This window comes from Apium graveolens, chromosome 2 (assembly GCF_009905375.1).
Source record: "Apium graveolens cultivar Ventura chromosome 2, ASM990537v1, whole genome shotgun sequence".
NCBI classification, from domain to species: Eukaryota; Viridiplantae; Streptophyta; class Magnoliopsida; order Apiales; family Apiaceae; genus Apium; species Apium graveolens.
In genome coordinates, this window is record NC_133648.1 from 228063213 (window position 1) to 228079253 (window position 16041).

Sequence of the window (16041 nt, forward strand, 5' to 3'; positions counted from 1 at the left end):
CACATCCGTTGAAAGTCCTTCAACAAGATTGGAATCAAGCTTCTATTTGTTCTTTTTCCAGGCTGCATCACAAAAGGATTCTATACCTTGAACTTTAGTAATTTGAGCATGGACATCTCCAGATGATTTCCATGCCTTGATTACTTCTTGTTCTCGTTCAAGCTTCTTTATTAAAATTTCCTATTTCTTTAAGGATTCAGTCAATTCATCTTTGGCAATCTTGCATTGTAACGCCGAGAAATTACGCTTGTATTATATCTTAATAAAGATGATTTATGTGTTTTATTATATCATTAATTGTGTTGAGTCATAAAACCCTAGCTGTTATGTGCTATGTGTTATCTGTTTCGATCAGAATTTGTTTCGGGTAATTATTGAGTATTTTATTATAAGTTAAATGTTTTATATCAAAAGTTGTACGGCCCAAACAGTGTTTTAATAGCCTATAATTCAAACAAAATCACTGGACTTATTTTTCCAAGTATGGCCTATACCGTATCAATATTCTGAACATCTAGACGTTTTACAAATTTTCTCGTTTTGCGAAAACCGACTTTTCCGGCCCCTTCGGGTGTCAAAAACCCCACAAAAATCATATTTTTATTTTTGTAGGATCATGAGATTATCAAATATCATTTTTATTTGCATTTTTGTAATATTCACAATTTTTCGGAATTTTTGACATTTATTTTGTATTTATTGGATATTTAGAAATTCAAAATTAATACCCAAAAATTATAAAAATTGGGGCAAATTAATTTTATAAGATGTATAATTAGGGCCTTAATTTTATTTAGGGGTATTATTTTTACTAGTACTAGTATAAATAGCTACTTAGTTACTAATTAATTATTAATTAATTACAAAAAAATCAGAAAATGGAAATTAAGAGTGTTGGTGAAGTTCTTGTTCTTGCAGGAGAGCGAAGATCAAATCGGGATTTCAGGAGATTTACTGAACCACTGTTTTTGCTCTAGTAACCAAAATCATCCGTGTGAAGAGGCGCATCTATTGATACTAACATCAACAACTGAGGTTGGTCAATTGTTAAAATCAAATTTGGTGTTCTTGGTTCGAATTTCGGTTTTTGAGTTCGAGGAATCGTTTGCTTGTTTTGATGATTCGTATAGTTTTATCTTAATCTTAGGAATGATTTTGAGTTGAACGGAACCAGAACCCTGAAGAAACGATGACCTGTAGGCTCGAATCGAGCTCGTCGAAAAACTCAGGCGGTGGCCGGAGTTTTTCCAGTTTCCGGCGGGTCGACCCGGTTCTTGAAGACCCGAATTTTGACCCGTTAACCCGAAATTAAGACCCGGTTTTGATCTTCAAAACCCTAATCCTGAATTTTAAAATCTGTTTCTGATTTATTAATTTACTTTTATTTTTATAAAATTCTGAAAATTAGTTTTATTTAATTAGAAAATAGAAAATCAGAGATATAAATTGATTAAAAATCTAATCTATTTTGTAAATCATTTCTAAATTATTTTCCTAATTTAGAAATTCGAAATCTATTATTTATTTATTTGTTTATTTATGTATTACTTAGGTAATTATTTATTAATTAATTATTATTTAATTATGTTGATTAATTATTTTATAATTAGTCAGTTTAATTGAATAATTTGTAACAAATTACTTTCAATTTTAAAAATTAGGGAAAAATTATTTTAAAATATGATAATTATAAAATAATTATTTAAAAATATAATTAAGGTTTAATTAATTATGAATAATTAATTATAAAGGATTAATAATTGAGTTAATCTTGTTTATTGCGTAATAATTAAACTGTTTATCCGATTTAATCGAAACGAAGAACCTTAAACTCAGAAAAATGACCTGATTCCATTAAAAATAGTTATAAATTATAATTTCTCTCAAGACTGAGTGGTTTATGATATTTATTCAGTTGCAAACCCTATTATTGATAAATACGAGTCCAATAAATCCTGAAAAATTAAGAATCTAGTCAGATACTGTTTGTTAATGCAAATATAGTCCTAGTATTGATTCTAAAAATATTTACAAGTCTAATTTAATTATGTTCTTTACGTGCTATGTGATTTATGTGATTATGTGAACACTATTTGCTAGATAATTATATACGAGTCGGATAGAATTTTATGGGTAGACGATAAGGGCTACGTGGTATCAGTCTGAGATACGCGTACGATGTAAGTCAACTAAACGAGTATCTCTCTTTGATAGATACAACACCAGCAAGGCGAATCAAGCTGGAGATAGAAAGCTGCGAAGTACTTGAAGCAGGGCGTATACCGGGAAAGTTTTTCCCCTATTTTATGTTCTTAATAGTGAATAGCTTCCAACTTTCCATGACAGCTATACCCTGATAATTCTTGTTCACAAACACTGATACATAATTGTTGATCTTTTATTCTTATTTCATTTTGATTCTTGATTTCTCATAATTCATTGAATCCTCTATTCATATTCCAATAGTTACATACACACATATACATATATTCTGATAAATTCCGATATTGGGATACATCAAAAGCATACTGATTGTTTTGGATGCTAAACTATTGACTGGATGGTTACCCGACCCTTGATTATTAGGCCATAGTGCCTGGGTACCCTATATGTTGGTGGGTCTATGCAGTTGGGTATAGATCCGCGCTATATCCTGACTGATTAGTAGGTTATAGTGCATATGTTGGTTCTTATGTCCAGTCTAGTTCATTTGGTACTCGCTAGTAATGGATTTCTTTATTCATTACAGAAACATATGGTTGTTCAAACCAACAGATTACCGGTTCATTTATCTTTTTCTCTTTACACTATAGATATAAATGTTGTAGGCTTGTTGAGAAATTTTGTCTCACCCCTATTATTGTTGTTCACCTTGTTTTTCAGTTAAAGTTGAGAATGAAACCTATCCGAATCTGAGTAGTCGATAAGCGGGTCAAGCAACGGGACCCTCTGGTACCAAGAGTGTTTATACCAATTCCATAAGAGAATTTTGAATTGCCAGAACAGGTGTAGCAAGATAAGATATAGTTATGGTTTGAATAAAAAGGAACATAGTTTAAAATTTGTATAGATAACTGGTTTATAATAAGTAAGATTTGTATGACAGGTTATTTGAGTTGTTGTAATAAAGTTGTTAAGTTGTTCTTGTTTTCCTACCTTTACCTGAAAAGATTCTGAGTAGTAGTAATAAGGGGTAATTATATGTTTATATTATTATTGTATAGGTTCGGTAAGGTAGTTAGTGATAGTAATACCCCAGATCTATACCCCGAATTTGGAGGGTGTTACATGCATTCTATTTTTAGTTTTTCAAACTCAACAAATTGAGTCTCTACACAGTGTTTCTTTCACTTAAAAATAGATTGTTCTCTTAAAGATTAGTGTTTTCTTTAGTGAGAGACTTGAGTGTAACACGCAGATGATATAATTCAGTATACATGTCATTTATGGCATCATTACACTCATCTTTAGACAAATATGATAGATTAGTGGTGATTACCTGATTACTTTATCAACTGACCTCTATTTCATCTGATTTAGCCATAATTGCTAGATTGACATAGATTGTATCTTCATCCTCTTTTAATCCATCTGCAGCCCAGTCATTTTCCTGTATGATGAAAGCCATTTCCTTTTGATTGAGTAACTTAAAATTATTTATGTTTGTAATCAACAATCTCAAACTTCTTTTTACCAGAATTAGACTTTCTGCATTCACTAGCAAAATGACCAGCCAATCCACACTTGAAATATTTGAATTTAGACTTATCAACCATGTTTCTGTTGGACTTGGTTGCTTCAAAATTCTTCTTGAATTTGAGCTTGGAAAATCTCCTGGATAGAAAAGCAAGATGCTCATCTATGTTATCCATGTCATCTTGACTAAGCTGGTCTTCATGTTCAGCTACTAGCCCTTTTTCCTTGCCTTCACAAACTCTATGGTTTGGTGCATATTCAATAGCTTCAACCTTTGTCTCCTTCTCCTTTTCTTACTCAGCAACCAATGCAATGGATCCTCCCTTCTTTCTTCCTTTCTCCATATTTTCATATTGCTCTATTTTAACCTCATAAGTCTTTAGACACCCATACAGTATATCCAAGGTGAATTCCTTGTAATCTTGAGAGTTTCTCAATGAGACTGTCATAGGCTTCCATTCCTTTGGCAGAGGTCTAAGAAATTTGAGATTTGAATCTTTTGTTTGATGGATCCTTCCATGCAATTTTAGAGCATTTAGTAATTTTGAAATCTACTGAAAATGTCAATGTGTGACTCACTTTCTTCACTATGGAAATGCTCATATTGTTGAATCAAGAATGGTATTTTATTTTCCCTTACCTGCTCAGTTCCATCACAGATATAACTTGAATTGTATCCCAGACATCCTTAGCAGTTTTGCAGTTTATGATGTTGTCAAACATGTTACCATCAACACCATTAAAAAAAATGTTCATGGCCTTTTTATCCATATGAACTTGTTCAATATCAGGATCAGACCATTCTGCTCTAGGCTTTGGGACAGATCGTTTATTTCATGTAGCAGCTCTCATAGGAACATGTGGAACTTTCTCAATGCAGTCCACATATGCTTCATCTTGAGATAGGAGATGCAGGTGCATCTTCACCTTCCAATGGTGATAGTTGTCTTTTTCCAGAAATGAAATCTTTATTCCAACATCTTTTCTGTTCATCTTGTTAGTTGTTGTGATCTATAAATTCTTAGTTCTTCAAGAGCTTGCTCTGATACCAATTGTTATTCTCAAAAAATCTAAACAAGAATTAGAGAAGGGGTGTTGAATGTAATTCTGGCTTCTTTTTGGATTTTAAAAATGATTCTTCTACAAATAAATAAATGTGTTTGATTTACAGTAGTGCGGAATAAGAATATAACAGAAATCAATTCACAAAGCAATTAAATACAAGTATTTAAAAACTTTCTGGTGGATTGAACTTTTCCACCAGAGATATATATTTAAGTAGAAAACTATGTGATACAAATAGTACACAGCTGCTTACAAGTTGAACAACAAGAACTACAGAGAAATTCTTTACAGATTTTGCTTTTTCTATTTCTCTAGTTTTTGCTTACTAACTTGGATGCTATTCAACTTGCTACCCTTGGTATATATATCACCAAGTTAAATGATAAAAAGACAAGATAATAAGACAAAATATATCTAGTCTAACATCATGCTGCTACACTTCTCTTTCCAGCATCTTTGAATATCATCTGTTTAGCATGGAAATGAAAATACTTCTTTGTTCTCTAAGTCCTTCAAACAGGCTGCCACATTTCATTTCTATACAACCAACGCATGTGACTGTCAAGTCACTATCAACTGCTCTTTTGAATTCAAACATCCGTTGAAACTTAGATTGATCATCCGTTGAAACTTTGTCTAATCATCCGTCAAGACTTATGTTGATCATCCGTTGAAGCTTTATAAATCATCCGTTGAGACCGTATTCTTGATAGTTAACTCTACTTCATTTACACAAGATTACAAGGAATCTAATATTTATAATTAGTAGTTAACATGATTTTGAACAATCTACGACATCTATTTCACTAAGCTATCCAAGTATGCAGAAATGTGTTACTAGTCTTATTGTTACATAAGCTACTCTTTCAACGGATGTTGAAAATGATCATCCGTTGAAAGCTACAATTTCACTTAACTAAAATCTACTAAGTGTTTTGTTCAAGTTATCATCAAGTACATAACATATTCCTAACACAAGTAACAATGACAAAAAGGTCAAATCGGAGAAATTTCACCAAGCCAGGTATGAACCTTCAGCCCTATTAATGGAGGGAATCAAAGAATCTGTTCAAGCAACTTTTGGTGCTCCTCTTTCATCAAGCTCACATCAACCAATCTCAACCTCAATAAATCTCCCAATCCAGTCTCTATAGCAACAAGTCTCCAATCTTCAAGCCTCCAATGATTCCCTTACAGCACAGGTCACTAATCTCACTACCTTAGTGCAGAGTCAGCAAGTTCATATAAGGACCCTGGTAGACCCCCACAAACATCTATAAATGCATAACTCAATCTCTATGGAAGCTATTATGGGTGCCTTGAACATACCTTTACTTGCATTTCCTAAAGCTGTTAGGCCAGAAATTTCAAGTCCTCTACTCTTGCCTGCTACCAAGACTAAGGGGGAGATAGAATCTAGAATTCAACAATCAAAGGAAGCTAAAAAAATCTACATCTCACTCTGGCCAAAGCTCTACACAAGTCAAAATTTCACAAGATGTTAGTAAAGACAGACTTCACAAAGCTGTAGAAGGACCCTGTCAAGACAAGGAGTTCAATGAGCTACTAACTGTAAGAGTCTCTCTTCACAAAAACTACATCACTTACAAGAGAGATTTGGTAAACAGCATCAATTTTAGAGAGTGTTGATTGTAAATGTTGGAAATTTCTTGGATAAAAGGATAGTAGCCAATGTCAATGATTGTGGTTTAGACATGTGTCTACAGCTGTCTCTCTTAAATCTTTAATCTAAGAGAGCATCTGAACTGGATGTTATCATTAATAGAGTAAATCTAGTTATTCCAGAGGACACCCAATTGTTCAATGAACTCAAAAAGGTCCTGATAGCTGCTTTTCCAAAAACCATAAAGTGCAAATACTTCACAATCCCCAAAAACTGTATAAGGGGTAATCTAAGACTAGTCATGACATTGGATACTGATATCAAGACAAAGAAGAAGAAGATGGATGAAGATGAGGAAATGATAAGGATTTTGGGAAGATACTTGCAGAATGCAGAAACCATATTGCAAACTACTCAATTCAACACCAAAGATGACTTGTATGAGAAGTCAAATCCAAGTCAATCCAGCAATGTAACTGGAAGCAAGTTAGAAGAGAAGAAGGATGATAGAAAGAAGGGAGATGAAAGTAGAAGGAGGAAAAGGGGAGGAGAAGAAGGTTCCAAGAAACATGTCCAACAAATCCAAATCTCACAAACTCCAACCACCAAACCTAGCCAAACACTACCTCAACCAAACCTACCTCAAAAGCCTAAATTCTTGTATAAATAAACTACAAACACCTTATTCAAAATATTGATCAAATCTAGCCATGTCACACTTAAGAAAATCACAAACCTACCTTCATTCAAGCCACCAACCAAAACTCACTTCAAGACTGTTGGAAGAAAACCAAGGATAATGCAAGATGATGTTGGTGCCATCTAAAACTGTTTCAATCAAGATGACTTTCTACCTATAAATATGAGCATAACAGAGGATGACTATTTCCAACAATTATCTGAGGAAATTATCAAAGTCTTTGTTTTCTCTTTAGTAGAAGTCAAAATCTACTATAATGATGGCTCCTTCATTTTGCTTAGTGGTAAAGTAATGGAAACACTTTCAACCACATAATTGAAGAGGTGATCAGCTTAATGAAGGACAAGGATTCAAGAACAAGGATGTGGAAGCGGTGATGTTTGAAAGGTTGAGGGAAAGCAATGAAAGACATGCAATATTTAAGGCTGAAAAGAAGGAAATGGATAGAAAGTATGACAAAGAGATAGAGATGTTTAAACAAAGATCAAATGAGTTTAAGACGGGGGTTGAGTAGAATATCAAAAGATGGACATTTTCTGAACATTTCAATTGGAAGATTCTCAAAATTTAGAGTTGGTTATCTCAGTGGTTACACATTGGATGAATGGCTCAAGCTGGTAGAATTCTTAAGAAGGATAAAAATAATTGAAGAGCTACAAGTACTAGTAAATCTCAAGGACTTCATTAGGAAACAATTAGGCTATGAAAAAATCATTTGATGGTTGTAACTATTGAACTTATGTAATCATTTGTTAATCTGTCAAGTGTAATGTAGTTTATTTGAACTTAGGGTTAGTCTTGTTATCAGGCATGAAATAGTGATAAGAAATATTCTCACAAATTGGGCGAGATTGTTGTGCTAGACATGCCTATAAAATAACAAGACTAAGTCACATTGACAACCCTTAGATTTAGTTGTTTGATAATCAATTTTGTATTTTGTATTGTATTACTCGAGTCTGTAAAAAGGTTAGAAGATTAGACTGTAGTATTTTTCTGTAAACATATTCAAGCTAAGGAATAAACTCTAGAAGAAGATCAAGCCATGATCATGACTCAGAGAAATGTGTAAAAGCTTGGAGTTGAATAAAATTGTTTTATAAAAAATGTTCTAAGTCAAGATATCGACAAGTCACAGATCAAGTCATATCGAGAAGTCGTTCGAGAAGTCCAGAATGACTTATCGAGAAGTCCAAAATGGCTTATGTAGAAGTCTCAGAGATATCGAAAAGTAAAATGAAGATGTAGAAAACTGGAGATATTGGCAAGTCATTTCTGCATGTGGAGAACTCAGAGATATCGACAAGTTAAAATGAAGATGTGAAGAATTGGAGATATCGACAAGTCAATGTTTCATTAGAGATCTCAGAGATATTGACAAGTCAAAATATATATATATAGATCTCAGAGATATCGACAAGTCAATTCTACATATAGAGATCTCAGACATATCGACAAGTCAATTCTCATGCAAGTATCTAGAGACCTCGACAAGTCAATTATACCTATAGAGAACTCAGAGATCTCGATAAGTCATTGTTAGGAATATGTTGTAGGCTTGATGATAATTACCAAAACACCTTAGTAGATTTAATTAAGTAATTTTTGTAACTATCAATAGATAACCACACTTGTTCATCTGTTGATAGAGTATGCACTTACAAATCTCACTGTGGTTTCTGGTACTCAAGTTCTTACTTTCTGGAGAACTGGAGTGTGATGATGGTGCCCTCAATGGTGGAACTCCAAGTATCACCTTTGAGCACAATGGAGAAACCAGAGTTGTGACTCTTGTAAAAGTTAGGAGTGCTCTTCAAATTCCAACCCACAATTCCTATGATGGCTCTATGGATGATGATGAGATGAGAAGGTTTCTCATTCAAATTGGCTATGATAAGGAATTGAAGAATCTGGGACATCTAAAGAGGCATGGCTCAACGAAAGAATGGAATTTCTTCTTTGATACTATCACATGGGAATTCAATAATAAATACACAAATTTTGATGCTCTACCCATGATGTCTCAACAAATTGGGTATTTTCTGATTCACTTTAGGAATTGTGATTTTTGTAGAATTATATTGTGTTTAATAGGTGATAGAATAAAAGATGATCCTAACACCGTATATTATGCTAGATTTTGTTAGCTTATTTTCAATTTTTGTTTTCCTAATGTCTCTATTCCTGCTAATGAGATCATATCAATATTTAAACATACTTAAAGAGCATTCGCTGATCTCATTAACAAGGATAAAAAAAAATGATCTACCCGCTCTTAGGTTACCACTAGTTGCAAGGAAATTGCTCATTACAAGGATGCCTAAGACCAATGGTCTACTAAATCTACAAAGTGCTAAGCTAAATGCAATAATTGATGGGAACCCCCTGTAGCTAACCCAAGCACACAACCTCAAACACAACCACAAACACAAGCCACCTCAGGTGTCTTCTAGAAGGCACCTGTTGTAAAAAGAAAGAAGTTAACAAAGTCTGATGCTCCTTAAGCATCAGGACTCAGGGCTTCTAAAAAACCACCATCAACAAAAACTGATGTAATAGAGGATGGATCTACAACACAAGCTTCTCATTCTTCTCAACCTTCAGAATTTGCCAAGAGAAAGCTTGTGCTAGCTAAGTCAGAATCTGATGATGAGGTCACTGCTCTCTTGTCATCAAAGTTTCTGAAAATAAATACTGATTCTGCTCAAGCTCTAGTTGTTCTACCAACTGCACAAGGCACAACATATACTGATGTTGTAAATGCTGATACTTCAAGCCCTAGGCCAAGAAAAAGGAATTTTGTCAAATATTACCTTGCTCAATAAAAATTGAAGTTGAAATATGAAATAGCTAAGGAGGGACATGATGCATTCACCTCACCAAACCAAGGAGTCATAAGGATGACACAAACACTAATGCTCCTGTCACAATATCTATTTCTCTTGTTCAGCTAAAAAGAAGAGTAAGGGAGGTTACTTATGAGCAAGTGGAGAGGACAACAAAGAGGCTGAACAAACAAGGTCATTCTATGGATCAAGCACACAAGAACCTGCAACTCAAAGGGATACAACAGCTACAACTGATCCAGTCCCATAGGAACCTATACCTCAAAGTAGTGAAGCAGGAATTATAGATCTTGAACCTCTTGGTAGCAAATTTATCCAATAATGGCATGATGTTGCCGCAGCCAAGCTCATGGATGAGGTGTACAGGGTTAAATCTTTCTACAAGGCAGTTGAGTTTCATTCTGCTAAAAAGACGGCTAGTGTACATCTTGGCCAAGCACAAGAGTCTGATTCTGAGGAGAGAAGTCCACAAGAACTTAGATCTCAAAGTGATATAGCAGTTTCAAAATCTCCGGCCACAAAAAAACCACTACATCAAAGTGGTAGTGCAGGATTAACTCCTAATGCAGTGATCTTGGCATTGGATACTGAAGGAAGGGTACATCCTACACCATAATCCAATGATGTTTTTTCAGTTCCTCCATTAGATGACCTACCTCTTCAAGATGTTGATCATTCAATCATACAAGGTATAATTACCGACTCTTCTTTATCATCATTTAATTTAAATACTGATAGTGTCTTGTCAGCATTTACTGTTTATTTAAATCCTGATTGTATGATCATATTTAGTCCTCCAAAAAAGGGTACCCACTAAGCCATAGATGTCCTATAGCAACAGCAAGAAAATGTTACAACAGGCCCAAAAACATGTTGCCACGGCCAACAAAAGCCCTAAGATAACATAAAAATTAAGTTACTTTTTTAGAGTTACTTTTGGCCCTTAAGATAACATTCTTTTGCTCTGCTGCAACCTTCAATTTTGTGTTACAATAGGTTTTAAAGGTAACATTAAAGTATGTCTATAATATCACACTATATATGTTACCTTTGCACTTAGAATTTGAAAAAAATGGACCCCGCTATATTGTAATAATTTTATAATAATTTGTATTATATTATACTAATTTTTTTGTAATATAATTGAAGTACCTAATGTAACATATTTCTAAAAAAAAATTGACATGATTTGTTTGTAAATTGAACATGCCATAAACATGTTTTTCATAAAAGTCAAAAAAATACACAATTCAAAACACCAAACTTCAAATCGGTACAAACCCCCGCCAAATACTACTTCAGTTTTAACACATCACCATCAGAGATGCAAACCCCATGGTGCAGTTCTTATCATTCCCGCAACCCACACAATATAGAGATGGTATCTTCAACTGTGGGATGATCTATATAGATTTGCTCGAAACGTCGCTCCAAGGATGGATCTTTCTCTGTGTATTTCCGGTATTCATCCAAGGTAGTTGCCCCTATACATCGTAATTCTTCACATCCAAGCATGGGCTTCAAGAGATTTCCAGTCAATATTTACCGGAAACATATATTTTGTGCAACAGAGAAAAAAAACTGATGGAGAAGAATAATTGTGAAAAATAAAAATCATGCGAGAAATCATGTGCCCGACACAATGTGTAAAACTTACTTCTTTATCAGCAGACCCATATTTCCCCTGAATCTGTGAATACAAAATTTAGTGTAACTTTTGGAGAAGACATGATTAAGAAATTTGCAAAGCCACAAACTTACCTTCAACGAGAAGTCAGTAATATCTAATTACAGCAGCCTAGCTCCAAAATAATGAGCCAATGCCTTTACAAGAATTTGTTGGTAAAGTTCTTTAAAATTAGACAAACAAACAAATGTGAACATTCAAGTGTATGATAAAACATATAAATTGTTCCTTAACTAATTACATCAATCTTACTAATTACTACAGACTTTGATAAACAAATTGTTCCTTAACTAAAAGTGCAGACTTAGATGAGACATTTAAAAACCTAGGATCTAAACAAAAGGATCGGGGCAGAAAAAATTATTAGTATAAACAAATCTCGCGTATGTTCTTTACTCTGGAGGCCATATTACAATCAAGGACATGTAAATAAATGTATCAGCAATAAGCCATCTTCTGTAAAAGATAATAAGAATGGCAATCAAAAACCATACACAACTTTTTACAATTATCTTACACATAAGAGGAAGAAACAAATCTTCCTGTTGCTCCTCTAGAATTCACGGTCATTGTCAGCCCTTAGAGATAAGCCTTGTTCATTCCCCACTGGTCTCTTGCTCATATTTATACGTTGCACCAGTCGAACCATCTGCATATCTTAATAATTAAGAGTACCGTGTATCTTGATAATTACAGTACATACATATATATGTACTTTAATTTTACTGAACCATGCAACTTATATTTTTATTGCAATAGAGCATAGTGGACATGAATAAAATCATAAGGAGTCATTTTTGGCACCCGTTTAGCCACCTAATTTAAAATCTTATCGTTTTTCATGATTTTTATCTCATAAAACCAAATATGGGTTTGGATTCATGCAAAGTAACTAAACCATGTCCTTCTTTGGTTGTAAGTGAAGGGCAAGGAGAGTAAAACAAGACAAGGGAAGCCTATATTACCATTACTCTTTAGATACGCTATTATCTTACATTCCTCTAAATTCGTTAAAATTATTTTACAATATATTTTAAACTAAGGAGTTTACAGGGGGAATAATTGGGATGAGCCTACAACAAAAGAATGTAACAACATGTGTACACCCATTGCAAACAAGAAACATGTAACTTCATAACATTACACATGTCCGATAATTAAAGGATTCTACTAGTCCCGTACCTTCTAAAAGTCTTCTGAATGCTTCACTCCCTCTCATTAAAGATGCCAAGCCATTTCAAGTCTTTAGACAAACATTCAGCCCTTCATGTAAAATTAAACTAGACAGAAATTACATCACAGGAGGGAAACAATTACATAGACAGCAGAATGAAAAACCATCAGAAAACGTTAAGAACTATAGCACGAAAATGTAAGGCTGGCAGAGAAAATGAAAAATATTAATTAAGTTGTGGTGATACCAAGATGCACAACAAACTAAAAATTGTTAATTTTCCCTAAAATTTGCAAGAAAAAATGTTTACTCTCCCTAAATTTGCAAGACATTAATTATAAACCAGTCACGGAGTCACTACAAAAAACACCTCCAGAAAATAAATCCTTCTTTAGTACCTGGTTAGTAGCTATACTAATTGCAATTAAGAGATAGTTCTAGAATGGTAGTTTCACTTTTGTCAAGTAAAAGGCTTTCCAGTCAGGTATCATATCTTAAAACAAGCAACAAGAAAAATTACATTAATACGACAAGGCTTTATATGACTGAATATATAAAATTATGAGGATAGCTATATGTGCACACAAAAGATTGATTTGATGATATTTAATTACACAAATCTACATCCAACAATATTTTACCTTAAATTATTTTGACCAAGGATTTGAAAGGAGACATTGTGATATTTGATAAGGTGGCTCCTAATCAATCAACTCCTTTATCTTCCCTGCTTGGTTTATAGCACTTTATATTTGGGTATCCATCATCCAATATTGTGCTGGTCGGTAAGAAAAATATCAGGGAAAATAACAAGGACACAATAATTTAAGTGAATGATCAATAACTTACATTTCAAATGGTAGTTGCTTATATAAGGTTGTGTACATTTTACAGAGTTTAAATGTATAAGTTAGTCTAGTTTTACATGTACCGAGTGTAAAATCTAAAACAATTTTATCCTAGTAATATAAATTCCTAGTAGCAAGGAAGACAAGGAAGGAAAGTAAGTTTTATGGTGCTAATGGGGGATGAGGGGAGTCCTATGCAGAATTCCTCAAGAACTTCACTGTATACTGGTCATGCAGAGGCTTAAAGTAATAAAGCTAGGTTACCAAGCTCGGAGGATGAATCAGAAGAAGCTTTTATTTACTAATCCTAAAGAGTGTTTTTCAGTACCAGAGGTGTGAAGATGTGTAAAAAATTTGGACAAGGCTCAGACATAATCTGGGGGCATTCCCTGCCAAGCAAAGCTATGCTAAGCTAAGGAAGACAATACAGAGAGAGCATCCAAACAAGTTAAACTAGCTAGAATAGCAAAGTCATAAGTTGGGGGTTTGTTCTCGCTTTCGCTTTGAATTCATTACAATAGAATAATCTCTCACGAACCATAATTTTTATGACATGAGTAAGCTGAACAACTGATCTGGAACAACTATCATGCATTCGCTTGTTAGGCTCCTGCCACTCCAAGTAAATCAGTACCGATAAATAGAGATAGCCAATTTTAGCATGAATACCATATATATTAAAAATTCTAGCTTTCCAATCACTCCAGTTTGAATAGAAAGGAATAGGACAACTAGGAATTAGCAGACTCGTATAAGGACTGCAAGAAAACAGATGCTCAGAAGATTCAGGATAATTTTGGCAAAGCAGATAAACCGGATTCACATTAAAACCAAAAGAAACCATTTTATATATCCTTGGTGAGCATAAAACAAATTGATGGTCGCTTATACCATTGAAATAGGAGAGAGGTGGAACCCTGCTACAATCTCTCAGCACCACTTGGCATTTCAGACCACCAATCTCCGCAAGCATCTACAAACAAATAAACATATAAAAAAAATAACACACAAAAACCCTAATTGCAAGACCTAATTTGGAAAAATACCCTAATTGAGAAACCCGATTGCAGAAGAAGAACCGATTATAAAATAAGAAGACCTGATATCAGTAAAGCCCCAAACCAAATGTGTTGAGAAACAAGAAGACCCGGTTGAATCCTTTTGCAATGAAGCCCCAAATCCTAGATAATCTATCAATTGAAAAATGAGAGAGACCGAGAGAGATGTTTAGGCTCAGACAGATGTTAAAAATTTTGACTTTGTCTAAATTTACCCGCTTCCCCAAATTTTGAGCCCGATCTCTAAAAATTTTGACCGCCTGGTCGGAGCCCAATGAGAGTCCAAAAAATTATCGTTAATTTCATTTTTATTTTTTATTTTTTAATAATTTTTTATGTATAAATAGTGTTTAAATTTTTTATTAAAAAAATTATCAGTTACTAATTAGTACAATTAACAAAATTTAACAAAAACTATTTTATCAATCTTAGCTAATATTAATATTATTGTTTAATTATATTATCAAAATTAATTAATTATCAAGTAAAATAATTATATATATTTAATTTTTTGTAAAATATTACTTTTTTTATCATTTCACACCATATTGTGCATAAGTTTCCACATGTTACCGTATGTAACGCTTTGAAGCTATAGTAACATGTTACAAAGGCTATGATAACATAAAAAATACTAAGTTGTGGTAGGCTAAGATGAGTATAGCTAAGTTAACATAATTTTGTAACACGCATGATTAAATCATTGTAATAGGTCATCTATGGAGTAGTGACCCCTAGTCATGTGACCACAGACATCTATTTTCAGCCATCTCTTATTACTGTTGGTCAAAATTTTCTGAACCTTTCATGTGAGATTGAGGGAAAATATTTAGAGAAAAATAGAAATAATGAGAGGCAGGATCCTTACCTGGCAAAAAAAGAGGTATATGAGAGTCAGGATTTAGCATATCCTTGTGAGAAAACCCTGACTCACAAAAGTCATGAGATGAATGTAGTGAGAAGTAATGAGATTACTTCAAAAGAATATAAAGATCTAAGTGGTTCATTTCCTTATCCTAAAGGTACTCCGAGTACAAAAGAAACAATTGTTGATCCCCTTCCTGAAATCCCTCAGTTAAACTCTAGTGAACCAAGTGCTGATATTTTTCCTTTTGGTCTAAGTACTGATACCTTCTTGCATTCTACTCATATTTCTCATTTACTTACTACTGGAATCCATGTTGCTGCTATTGATCAAGTTGCAGAACAGTCCACTCATGATGAAGCTACATTTCCCGATTCTCCTCATCATTCAACGGGCACTGAAATTATGGAATTAAATGCTGATGCTCTAGTTCATATGACCACTATTCTTGAAGATGTTGAGTCAAATGCCGATGCTA

The 16041-nt window shown here is 33.7% G+C and overlaps 1 long non-coding RNA gene across 5 annotated transcripts; it reads right to left on the reverse strand.

The window, feature by feature from the left end:
* Positions 1 to 11119: 11119 nt before the first annotated feature.
* LOC141708140 (uncharacterized) lies at positions 11120 to 14903 on the reverse strand. Of its 5 annotated transcripts, none has more exons than XR_012569400.1 (6): positions 14687 to 14903; positions 14532 to 14613; positions 13434 to 13570; positions 12801 to 12881; positions 11693 to 12267; positions 11120 to 11621 (listed from the first exon to the last, which is right to left on the reverse strand). It is a non-coding gene; the product is annotated as an uncharacterized LOC141708140 (long non-coding RNA). The 5 variants fall into 5 exon arrangements; XR_012569398.1 differs by having other exon boundaries at positions 11120 to 11449; positions 11589 to 12267; XR_012569399.1 differs by having other exon boundaries at positions 11120 to 12267; positions 14740 to 14903.
* Between the last annotated feature and the right edge of the window lie 1138 nt (positions 14904 to 16041).